At 32.3% G+C, this 12269-nt stretch overlaps 1 protein-coding gene and 1 long non-coding RNA gene across 2 annotated transcripts in view; both read right to left on the bottom strand.

Annotated features, from left to right (window-relative positions):
- Positions 1-12269, bottom strand: part of LOC109544355 (cAMP-specific 3',5'-cyclic phosphodiesterase) — a 796409-nt gene that overhangs the window by 703397 nt on the left and 80743 nt on the right. The gene's annotated exons all lie outside the window — the stretch shown is intronic.
- The window catches only part of LOC125504616, a 7112-nt gene continuing 2562 nt past the window's right edge, over positions 7720-12269 (bottom strand). Inside the window, exon 2 of the long non-coding RNA XR_007281598.1 lies at positions 7720-8009. This is a non-coding gene — a long non-coding RNA (uncharacterized LOC125504616). The remainder of the gene's footprint in view (positions 8010-12269) is intronic.

Here is a 12269-nt window from a genome sequence, read left to right as displayed (position 1 = left end):
TACTGATTCTAATAGAACAAAAATGGAGAGCGTAAACTCCCTGAAAGTAAACCACCAAAGTCTGGAACGTCGACGAATAATATTTCCAACTCTGAAAAGTGCTGCATTTAAAATTATTGAGGCAGTCAGAAAACCTATCTGCGTCTAATATTAAAAGATTTTAAATAAATATGCCCACATTTTCTCTAAAGGTCTATTCAATTAAATTAACAAATTTATTTTAACTGCTTCTCAAAATAGGACACCTCTTCTGGTAAAGAATTTTTGTAGACGTTGCTCATAAAATACTGAGAGCTGGAAATTAAAGTTCCTACCTAAGATTTAATTTTCGTTACGTAGAGTAATTAGTTTTTATTTAAATGTACGAAGATCTTTTGGGAAAAACTGTTTTATTGCAGGCTGGTGCTTTAATTATACGTAACATAGCTTTCGTGTCTGCAAGATGTTCATGATTGAAATTAAGTGTAAACTCGTCCACACTATGCCGATCACATTCTGCATTCAAGTGATTTTCAAACGAAATATGAAATTCAAAATAGCTTTAAAGAACACTTATGATTCTCGAGATGCTGGTGCGTTTAACCAGTCGCATTGTTTGAACGTTGAGTATTTAAAGCGTACTTTAGATAAAGCTTTGCAGTCGCCTCAAATGCAAAATAATAAAGCAGCAAAGTACGTGTATCGCAACAGAGAATTAAAAACTTTCACAAAATTAACGTTTACGTGAGTTATTAATTTACTCGTATAAACAGATCCCAACTTGCAGCGGAAGTATTTATATTAAAAGCTGAAACCAAAGCTGGCAATTTTGAGCGGGCGATATTTTCATGCAGCTGAAAGGTTAGTTTAGTGCACATCCAAACTTTATTTTAATTTTTCACATCTTGAAAAATGCTCGTCATGGTAGTTGAGTTTGTTTTTTTATGTTTTCCATTTTATTTAAAATATTTCTTGACTTTAAGTTCATTATTAATCCATTTATTTGCTACAAAGTTTTTTCTAAACAATTTTACTTTTCATTGACCACCAGATTTTTTTGTTTGCCTTTGTAAGCCAGATTTTTTTCTAGAGTTATAAGGCAGATGGAAAATGTTGTTGAGGTTCCAACTGGAAGACAAATTAAATTTTAGTCATGAATACACTGGAAATTGTGAAAGGACATGCAGTTTAGGCGATGAAATCGTTTTTTTTGCAATTTGGGTTGAATCGCGACGCCCTAGGGGAAAACATTCAATAGCAGAGTTGTAGAGAATGCTCTTGGAAACTTTTAAAAGTATGTTATTTCTGGTATTTATTAAGCACGGTTCTTTCGCAGTTCAGGAGACGACTAGTTATTGAATAATATACATTTTCTAAAAAAAGACACTTAAATTTCACGAACAATTGTCGTCAATCTTAAAGAACCGTTTTCAACCGCTAAACTACATCCTTATTACACCATGTCCAGTGTTTTGGTGTTTAAATTTTATTTTTCCTTAAAGTTGAAACATCAACATTTTCCACATGCGCCTTCCCCCTTTTCATTATTAATTAAAATTATTTGCACCAGCCTATATGTTGACTGTTGGTGTTCAATAATTATTGGGAGCCCTAACACCAATTCTGTTCCAGATCCCCTATAAAGTATTTCAAGCTTTTATTATTTCTGAATTGATCTTCAAAACTTGGAATAGCTAATTGTTTTTGAAGATCGTGCAGGAATTTTCAACGATTATGTGATGGCTTAGTATCCAATGACTTAGTTTCAGATGCTAAATCTATGAGATTGAAAACATTACAAGTGGACAGCGAAGAGCCTTTTTTGCACTTTAATACGTGACTAGTTTGTCAATATTATCCATAACGCCTTTAGTTGAGTTGTAATACATGCACATTGGCTCGGCTCGTATTTGATTCAGCAAGGTTTTTGGTTTTCATCGCTATGAATTACGGTTAGCAAAGCATCTATTTGGTTGTTCTTTGGGACATGCGAACCAATGGATAGGCTGTAATATTCCCAAGATTTTCACAAATTTTCAGTGTATTTATTGAAAATGTTTGCCCCTGAATCCATGCTCGTTTAATATAACACAATTATACCTAAACCTTCTGAAACAAAACGGTTTCCTATCTAAAAATTATTTTTCCTGGTTTGGAGCATCTAAAATTGGCAAATCTTAAAAAATGCACTTCTGGTTTTGGTGCTGGGCTAGTATGATGGGGAAGTGATAATTCTTGAATTAAGTGGAAGTGGCGCAACATAATAGCTCAAGAGCGAAAGTAGCACTTCGAATCAACAAATTATTTGTAAAATATTACATTCACTCAAGTAATTTTTGTACATGCTCAAACTGAGTAGGTTTGTTCTAAAGTGATGCTATGGTACAAAATTTAGTTTTGTGATAAATTGTGGACATATACCTTGTACAAAGAGAATCATTACGCATTTATAAAGGTATTTGTTACAAAGCCTGACCGTAATTGATAGATACAATTTTGGCGCATTGAGTTGCTTTGAACTCATCCGAACGAACGAATTTATTACTCTGCCAATAAATGGATCCTTTTTTTATCCTTTTGCCCTGTTGGCTTTTTATGTTAAGTTCATTGATTTAAGCTTAAGGTATAACGCAATGTTATTAGAGAGTTTTCAGACCCCTTAAAATTACGTTGGCCTTAAACGCTAGACATTATTTTAATAATGCGCAGTTTTAAAAAAATAAGGTGTTCAGGCAAATAATGTTAAGTGCGTTTTTTAGTTTTTGATACCGCGTTTGTAGCACACTTAATAAAATAAACCTCACTTTATTGTTTTCTTATCCCGTTTTAGTTAAGTCAGGTTTATTTGATTAAGAGTGCGACAAACGCGGTATCAAAAACTAAAAAAACCCAGTTAACGTCATTTGCATGAACACTTTATTTTTTTAACACTGCATATGATTAGAATAACCTTTAGCTTTAAGGTCAACGTGATTTTAAGGGGCCCAAAAACTCTCTATTAAAAGCTTCAAATCTTAAAACCACACAAAAAACATTTTGAATGAAAAAGGAGAAGGTTATACTAAAAGTTTGTTTGATTAAATTTGATAAAAAACTTTAGTAGTTACGTACAGGAATTATCAATATTACTGCAACAAAAATATAGGGATATTATTATTATTGATACTATTACAACTGAAAGCGGCAGATAAAAAGACAGAAAGCATCGGTCTAACTTAAACATGCTTTTGCAGCTCCTTAAACAAATATAAAAATTTGATGTCTCTTGATTCTCAAGGTTCCACAAGTATCTCCAAAGCTTCCAAATAAAATCATGGCTCATTTTCCTAAATTTTTGAAATTGAGATTCAGGCAGTTGCTAAAAATGTATCTCGTTTTGCTATCATTACATTATATTTTCGGCCAGGAACTAGTAAACACTAAATGATCTAAGACTCAGATTTTTGTCCATTGCATAAAAATGTTTTTATTGAATCTGGAATTTTAAATACATAGATTTTTCATTCATAGTACTACTTAATATGTATTAAATAAACCTGCCGCAAAATATTAATTTGAAGGAAATTATTAAACAGCTCTATTAAAGTTTTGACCAATTAACAGAGCAGTTGTAAAGGTACGTTTGCCTTGGTTTCGGTTTCCCGCACAGACGGGTGTTGTACTTTTGTAAAAAAAATTATGTGCGTCACGGGACGCTCGACAAAAGTGATAATTTCATATATTTATAGAAACCATAAAATATTGAACTTGTTTAACGCATGATGGCAATAATAATTTTATTTTATAATTTTAATATTCTTGTTAGTTTAATAATTTATAAATGGATGAGGAATAGGGAAAATGTAATTCAATTTCCTTTTGAATGTAAAAGATCTTTTTTATTTGAAACATTTAACATCCTTCAACGAGAGGTTGTACATATTGCTCTTATTGGGTTTGTGTAAACTCTTCTTCTTGAGTTTCTGTATTTTTTAGTCGTAATTTGTTATTTGCTTAGTATAATCTTTGACGTTCAGTTGGTAAAAGCTACTTTGAGTTGATCTATTACTGAATGCTCTTTTTTAGCATGAAATCGTTTTTGGCGTTTAGCATCAGGTAATACTTTTCGCTTTGTAGCATGTTTTTGTGACTTCTTTTGTGTAGCAGACGTTAGAATAGGACTAAAAAATCAATTACTTTTGATGATTTGAAGACGTTCTATCTCTTTAAAATATACGATAAAACGAGGCAGAGCTATAGAGACAGGATACACTTGACACACTATGTGTATGTATAATGTGCAGGATCGCGCGTATGTTCAAAAAAATTTCTAACTGAACTAATCCTAGACTAAAACATTAAACTCAATTGAGAAGGTTTAATCATAAAGGAACCAAAGGGCATAAGAAGGGAACAAATCACTTTTGATGCGCAATAACAAATAATAGAACATATGTATTATTGCATTAAAAGTTATTAATAGTAGTTGTGACACTTGATTTGCACTTAATCTTGAGCGTATTTAGAGAATATTCGCTTAACGATTGGTTTAACAATTGTCTCCGATGAAATGATCAGAACTTTGAATCGTGAAATACGATGCAAATGGACATCAGCATCTGGACTACAGACATAGGAGATCGGTACCGGGATTCTATCGATACGATTTAATTTTATTTAGTCTTTTCTTCATGCGAATTTGCGTCCGCAATCAATTAGGCGATTTAAAAGAGGTCCAACAGTTATTCAAAAACTTTATTGTAGTGGATTCTAGGCACCATTTTGTGTGTCGAATCATCGATTGTTAGTTCTTAAAACAATATTTAAAAGTACACCGCAATGAACAATCTCATTTGCAATGATAAATACCCGGTCGTTTGAACATGATTTTCAAAAGTTTGTAATACATTTTTTAGCAAATTTATGGACGATACGCATTTTTTTGCACTTGAACTGCTTTACTGTGTATAATTGTGTGTGTACTTTAATTGGAAATTAAAAAGAACGCGCAACTCGAACCGGCATCTAGTACATGAGCACCCTTACTTAGTATTTGCAGTATCTGCAGCTTATCCTTTGTTAATTTATTGACTCAAACACAATAATATCACACTCAATAATTAATATATCAAAATTACTGTCAGTTTAAAAACGCAATGTGTATTTGAAAAGTTTATCAGAGCTACAGATGCACCCGCACTAAGAGAAAAATGTCGAATTCAAAGTGCATATGTGCGTCCCAAGCCTCAGGCACGAAGAAGCCGGAGTGGAAGCCGCCGTGACCAAGAAAAATCTGTTCACCGTCCCATAAAAAGTTATCACTTCAAAAACTGCGTCTAAATTGAAATGATACATCAAAAAATTGGAATTTTCGTGCTGCCAATAGCTTTAAATTTATGATAACTTTTTGCAAAATGCCTCATTATACACGAAATATTGGAATTACTTTCTCATTATACTAGGCCAAGACGGTTATGGTCGAGATGACAATTATATTGCTAATTCTTAACCATTACCGAAATTGCTATTAAAAATGCACGCAGATGATAATAGTTAAAATTAAATAGGATATTTATTGCATTTAGTTAAATCCTAACGGATAGATTGGGATTGATGACAATTAAATGCACGATTTAGAACATACTACATATACATGAATACCTGCCATAATGCGGTATTATAGTTAAAGCAGAAACTCCCTTGAATATAAATTACATGTATTAGGAATGCTGCATACTACTGAGACAATATACGTTTAAATGTTCACAAAGCACACTGACTAGAGTAAACTGATTACTAATAAGTAAACTTAGTCATGTGGTTTAACAAAATTTAATTCCTAAAAACCATGAGTAAGTCGAAGTAAATGGTAAAAATACCGATTTACCGAAATACCGGTAAAGTACCGATTACGATTGCTCTTAGTCAATATGTTAATTAATATGCTGCATTCAACAACGTCGAAAATTAAAATGGCGATTGTAAACCTTGTTCATGAAAACACTTGATGAACTATGCCTAATCCTACAGTTAATAGTTTCAAATGTTACGGACCTAATTGTCAATATTGCAAATATGTGGTTTAAATCGCATTTAATTGACATTTAAAAAAAGAGCACATGCACATTGGAATTTACGTATGAGCAAATCTTTGTGCTCCGATAAACAAAACCGCCATCATACATTTGAAAACTCTTTAGAGATGCACACAAACCCTACATATATTGTTTAAAAATTATGTTATTATAAATAGAAATTCCGTAGAAAATGAGAGACAAATACATTGAACATTGAACATTGAAAAATTACAATCTAAAAACTGTGTATTCAATTTAATTTTCCACATATTCGACTTAACAGCTGGATCTTCTATTATATAGAATTTCTATAGGAAGGAACACGTGGTGTCGACTAATTTGTATAGCGGTATCCGTTCGAGATGTGGAATGTAGTAACAATATAGTGTCACTAGTGAGCCCATATTCAACACCACATGTTATTTAATAGTATCGATTATCATTCCTGCAACATCAGCTTTATTATTTTTATTTGAATATGACTTAAGGACGTATTGGCTTTCTCAATCTTGTCGTTCATTGAGATCAAACATCAGTTGCATAATCAAAAATATAGATTCCTTCGTCCTGCAGTTTTGTGCGGCTCGTGAAACCTCGGGGAAAATGGGCAATATTTATGTGCATAGTAAGATTTTTGAAGGAACATATTCCTTTTTCTTTTCAAAATCTATTTCTGTTCCAATTTATCACAAGTGGATTTCTATGCCCCGAAAGGCACTTTCTTTTGAATATTGAATGGGTTGCTTGAATCATACAATCCATCAGCATTGATTCTGACAAATATTTTGATAAACTCAATCAAGGTATTTTTACGTAGTTTTAGTACGAAAAATTCTTAGTAGAAACCTGTCGCAAAACGGCGAAATACTATAAAGCATGAATTAACTGGACCCATAGAGGTGCGACTGAAAGTATGAATTAAAATTTTAATCCAGTTTTGGATACACATTTTCACCTGAGGTAAGGTAAAATAATATGTTCATTAGAATTCAAAAAATCTATATTGTTTGCAACATAAAGCAGAATCACGTGGGCTAAATATGATTATTGGTGTATAGCTTCCTACAATAACCATCTCATATGCACGGTTGTCGGCTGTGAGGACAGTTATGCATTTTTAGGTTTCAAGCAAAAATATAAATTAAATCGAAGAATGAAAAAAAAAGTCATTGAAGTGAAAATTGTGGAAAAAAGCAGGAAATAAAAAAGCGACGAGTGAAGTACTGATTTTGAGATGGTTGCTTCAGAATTTAAAATAGCATGTAGAAGAATATAGCATATTTTCCAGGATCTCGCTTTATTCGCTTTTCATTTGTGAGGTCGGCTGAACGGAATGGTTTCCCCAACTCGTTCTACTATTGCTGACTACAAGAAATAAAGTATTAAGTATGCTATTGCCAGCACTTTAAGAGCTGAAATTGAAGCAGCAACGGTTAGTCACACAACAATTCTTAAATCGTTGCGTTACAAATAATGTAACGCATTTTGAACATTTGCTATGATTGTCCAAGCTCTAATCCTCTTATTCCATTCTTTACGATTTCATTTAACTAATAACACCAAATGTTAGTTAAAGATAAACAAAATTATTTGCAGTTAATTTCGTTATTACTAATGACTTGGCAACAACTAACGAAACTCGGGGAAATTGAGCATTACTATTGGATATATCACAATACTCGAATTGGAATTAAAAGTATAATTCAATTCATTCAGTAGTATTCAATATGGTATAGTATAGAAGAATACATTAAGAAATTTGACCAAAAATTTTCTATTCGTGATTGCGAATGATTCTTCTCTCTTCTATGAGTCAAGGTTGAGAAGAGAAAATATATTTGTCTCTTAGGTCTGATCAAGGTTCATCGAGGTTTGCAGGGTTGCTTTTTCGTTTTGTTTCTAACACTAATTTCTGGGGGAATTTCCTGTTCAATATTCGGATTCCTGTTCAACAAAAGTACTTCTTCACTTGGCCTTGAAATCAAATATTATATTTTAGTTTAACTTTGCTGTTCTCAGTAACGTTACAAATAAAATATTCGCATTGGACCTGATTTGTTGCATGATCTAACTCTTTGAATATGAAAATAATGTTTGGAATCGAAGCATCAGCGTCATTCGTCAGAGTCAATGATTATGTTTTCAGAATGCGCTTGGCTTACGTAAACTTCAACGTTTTCAAGGTGCGTGTTCTAGTTAGATGGAATACTCTATTAACTTAATACAGTCGGATTCTCTAAATTTACCGTGCAAATTGACTATCTAAATTTAAAATTTCACTAATTTGTGGAAAACAGCAAGACTCATTCATTCGGTGCATAATAAAACAAATAGCGGGTGTCTGTTTTGAAATAAAATGTAAATTTCGTAAACATTCGGATTTAATGAATTTCTTATCTGCCTGAGTTTTCTTTCTGTTCTTTCTGCATTCATATTAAGTTAACATTTGTTGTTTTCTAGGAAATACATAAAGAGAAGATGTCGAATGAAATGAGAAAAAACCGACGACCATTTAACAAACGGAATTATACAGGGTAAGTTTTTTAAAGTGTTACAAGGCTATATCTCAGAAACTGTTCCAAATATATTTATAAAATTTTGGGAAAAAAAGAAATAGGTACGGGGACATATTTTAACATATGAGTTATTATTCTACTCAAGCGCCCTCTGGGAGACGTAAAGGCAGCATTGAAATTTTAAGTGGAATGATATATTTTTGATTGTGAAATTTAAATCAACATAAGAAACTATGTAAGTGTACACATTTTTATGTCATTTGATCCCTTAGTTCCAGAATTATGACGTGTAACATAAATAAAAATAATAAATTTATTAAATTATGACCCGACTAATAGTAATCAAATATGTTTTAGGAGATGTTCAAAATGCATGTCTTCATCCTACAAACACTTTATGACTCTATTTTTTAGAGAATTTTGAAATTTTTGACTATTTGAAAAAACCACTGACTTAAACATGTTTAATTGTATTGAAATTCAATAAAATTAACTTATCGACAATTGTGTAACCAGATGAGTTAACCACGCAAAAATGTGTGCACATACGTAGTTTTTCATGTAAAATGAAATGTCAGAATAAAAAAGCATTCCATTTAAAATTGCAAAGTTGCCTTTACCTCTCAAAGAGGGCGCTTGAGTAGAATAGTCAAAAATATGCTAAAACATATCCCCCTACATATAGCCCTGTAACACTTTAAAAAACTCACCCTGTATACAGAATGATTCACAGTTGGCTTAATTCCTTTTAAGGGGTAATAGATAAGAACATATTAACAGTTAAAAATCGAATTTAAATTTTGTTGATAAGTTCTATATTGTTGAGGCGGATTTATTTTTTCACAAACTTCTTTTTGGGTATTTCGCCTCAAAATTTTTTTTTGTCTTTAAAAAAGACATAATTTCCTTACGTCTTTTATTACAGATTGATAAATAGTGCTCCCATTTCGCAATCGTTATCAAAAGAACCTAAATGAACCTAAAAAGAGTATGAATTATCAGACGAATTATCAGAGCGGATTTTCATATATTGTATTATCCTACTATTGTTACACAATTTATTAACATACTCTTTTTTAGGTTCATTTAGGTTCTTTTGATAACGATAGCAGAACATAGATATCGAAACGTCAAGGTAATTTTTCAAATTAATTTCTCTACTAATTGGAATTTTCTCTTACAGCTTGAGCCTAAGTGTGTCGCAGGATACCCTCTAGGTGATAGTTCTTGATTACTTTTTGATAACTAATTCGTTCTTATTGCGAAATGGGAGCACTATTTATCAATCTGTAATAAAAGACGTGAGGAAATTCTGTCTTTTTTAAAAATAAAAAAATTTTTGAGGCGAAATACCCAAAAAGAAGTTTGTAATTAAATTTTGTTCTTAAACATTATTTTGAAGTTGTCCCATGTTTAATTGGTAGCATATTGGAATACTTAAGCATTCGAAAAGAAAAAAAATACGATCTCTGCTTCAACCTACGAAATTTTTTAATATTAAAAAAGTTCTCTTCTACAATTATTTGATGAAATGTCAAAGAGGCAATGCTGCTTTTGTCATCAATAGATAGTTACAGGTAGATAACCTTTGCAAATAATAACAATCATTTCTCAAACTGTACCTTACTTTGAAGCTCCTTTCACGGATTTGCAGAGTAACGTGATCTCCTAGCGGAACAAGTTCAATATAGAAGTTCCACGAAGTTGAACCGTCAAACTGGCGAAAAACGATTTTCCATAATTTATTTTTTTTGCGTTTAATTAAATTAATCTACATCAAAGTTTGCAAAAGTATGGCTTTTTCGTGTTCCATACGCATGATTTATTTGCAGTTCAGAAGACGACTATACTTCAAGTTATGCATATTTCGCGAAAAAAATATTCTTATCTTCTACGAAAAATTGTCTTTATATTTTTTTGAACTTCGAAGGTCTATAAGCGGCAATTTTGGTTGTCTTTGCATGTCTACTTAAAAATCGTCTATGTAACTGGTTTGTTTGTTTATCGTAAAACCACATAAAACTGCGAAAAACTGAAAAAAAACTCTTGCTAAATCATGATTTTTTAAATACTTTCAATTATCTTCGATTTTAGTGATTATTTCGGTTTATAGCGACTGTTCAGGCGTAATTCCGAAAACATTATTAAAAATTACAAGTTGCTGCTGTCCAAGCGAGTGTGATAAATAAAGAGGTGGACCGAAAACAAAGCTTAAAATTTCTAAATTTACGAAATAATTGTCATGAAAACTGTTTTCATAGCCAACTAATTGAATTTCAAGTAAGTGATTCATAGAGACTGTCGACGAAAAGCCAGCAACGAATCGGAACATTGAAATTGAAGAGCGTGAAGATGTCCATGGTTTTGAAGATCCGTAGGAGATAGGAATTAAAAAGATCGTTTTTTGTAAATTCCTGTAAAATTACCAGTATAAGGTTTTTGAAAACAAAACAAATTAATTCTTATGAAAAGGAATAAAAATAACTAATTTTGTTATTGCTTCACACAACCAACTTAACCAACTATATTAACAATATCCAACTGACAAATGAACTGGGATCAGATCACATTGCAATAACTTTTGGCTTAGACTTAACACTAACGCAACCTACCCTCAGCACACCGAATCAAGAGAAAAAGCTCAACTTAACTAAGACTGACATAGACAAAGTGAGACAACACATACATAACTACATACAATCGCAAGTACAGACCATCTCAATTAAAACCATACAACAACAACTTTCACTAGCGATAAGAAAAGTCACCCCTAAAATTTAAAAAAATTTCTACCGACACACCCTACCCAAATTTATACTGAGACTCATCAAACATAAGAGAGAACGTTACAGACTATATACTTACACCCAAAATAACGACCTAAAAAAGACACTGAACCAACTCAACAGGAACATTAAAACTCTGATTCAACAATACCCACAAGACAAATGGTTAGAAACATGTAAGGAAATAGAAAAAGACAAGGGCAAAACATATTGGCAAAAATCAAGAAATTAGCACAATACAAGAAAACTAACACTACTGGCACAATTGACGAAAACGGAATAACAAAAATAACAAAAATCCGAAAACATGGAAAAGTGGTGTAGTAATTCCTATACCTAAAAATGGACGAGACAATACACAAATGGAAAACTACAGACCTATTACGTTACTCCCGGTGCTGAGCAAAGTTTTGGAACACATAGTAAAGCAGAGACTTGAAGAACTGATCGGAAAACATATACCAACCTACCAATTTGGCTTTAAACAATATCACTCGACTATTCATCCGTTATTTATTTTGACCAACAATATACAAACAACTCACCTAATTGACGGAAAGTCGGCATGTCTACTCATGGACATCAACAAGGCTTTTGATAGTGTCTGGCATAGGGGCTTACTATACAAACTATACAAACTCCACACACCACCATATCTACTACATACCATAAAGAACTTATTAGAAAACAGACAACTACAAGTACGAATTGACAACACACTCTCCTTTTCTTTTTCCCCTGAACAAGGGCCCCTCAAGGATCCCCTCTCTCACCCATTCTCTACAGTATATACTGCCATGACATATACAATTACAATTTACCAGACAAAAATCAAACCGACAGAACGGCATACATATTACAATACGCTGACGACACGGCACTTGTTGTACACGACAAAACTACTGAAAAAGCGACTGAAAGACTCCAAACAC

This window comes from Dendroctonus ponderosae, unplaced genomic scaffold, assembly GCF_020466585.1.
Source record: "Dendroctonus ponderosae isolate FM_Combo_2020 unplaced genomic scaffold, Dpon_F_20191213v2 Dpon_F_20191213_5, whole genome shotgun sequence".
Taxonomy (NCBI): Eukaryota; Metazoa; Arthropoda; class Insecta; order Coleoptera; family Curculionidae; genus Dendroctonus; species Dendroctonus ponderosae.
This window is presented reverse-complemented; position numbering and strand designations above follow the sequence as displayed.